The sequence below is a fragment of the Pundamilia nyererei genome, unplaced genomic scaffold, assembly GCF_000239375.1.
Source record: "Pundamilia nyererei isolate P.nyererei 1_Seehausen unplaced genomic scaffold, PunNye1.0 scaffold01234, whole genome shotgun sequence".
Classification (NCBI taxonomy): Eukaryota; Metazoa; Chordata; class Actinopteri; order Cichliformes; family Cichlidae; genus Pundamilia; species Pundamilia nyererei.
Genome location: NW_005188635.1, coordinates 2,665 through 3,827, shown reverse-complemented (window position 1 = coordinate 3,827; position 1,163 = coordinate 2,665).

Here is a 1,163-nt window from a genome sequence, read left to right as displayed (position 1 = left end):
GTCTGTCAGGCTTGGATGCTGCGATATTGTTCCATAATGGCCAACTCATTTCCCTGATGATGATACTTGAGTACAAAGTCTAAAAAGATCTTTTCAGCTCCAGTTTTTGCTGACTTGTTGGGTGAAATGATCCATAGCAACTACAATGTACTTATATCCTCCATTACAAACTTCCAGATACAGATCCAGTGATTCTCTGTTCGACTTGTTTGGAGATTTCTGTTCCAGGCAGCTAATGATCACCTAATAATCCATATCTCGTTGCAAATGTGTTATTGATCACGCTGAGTGTCAGTTCTACTCTAAGATGACACTGTGGATTTTATGCGCTTGTGTTCTACATCCAGGGCTTCCAGAATATTACATCTCCTGGAAGTCACAATATTCAAAAATGGAAGTTAATGAAATTAATTATCAATATAATCCACAGTTGCTTGTTGTATTTAAAAGTTAAACTTTAAAGAGTTGATTATGATCATGACTTACTGCTATGATAAAGACTATTTAACTTAAGACAGTAGGACGTTATTTCAAGGATTGCTTACTATCATAATGTCACCCTCCATTAAATCCAGGCCTGAAGGAAGATGCAGTATTACAATTGTACTACAACAACAACAACAACAACAACAAACTCTTGCTCCCGACTCTCAGTCTGATGCTTGGTCAGGAATCCCCCCCCTCACCCAAAAAAAACAAAAACAAAAAAACAACAACAACAAAACCTGATCACTTTTTGGTTTAAAATACACAGTATGTGATGATAAAAATGTTTAGGCAGTAACAGACAAAACCAGCTCATTTTTCTGATTTGTAATCTACTTCAAGCATGGCAAATTAAATGGGTGTAAAAAGTAAACAGTAAACGTAAGCGCAATCAGCACACAAAATAACTTGTTAATTATAGTCTGACAAAGATAATACGAGAAGTTTCCTTGTATATTGTGATAAAAGGATAAAACCATTTGCCACACACTGAGTAAGGACATGTTCAGCCTGGACAGTTGTTCGGTGAGGAAGCATTCAGAAATCGGCTGCTTTATCACATTTATAAAATTGAAATGTGTCTAAAAGACAATCAAACACAAATTTTTTTACTGCCAGATTCTGACTAATCTATTACTGGCAAGAATCTAAACCACAACCGGCTGTTGACAAAAACA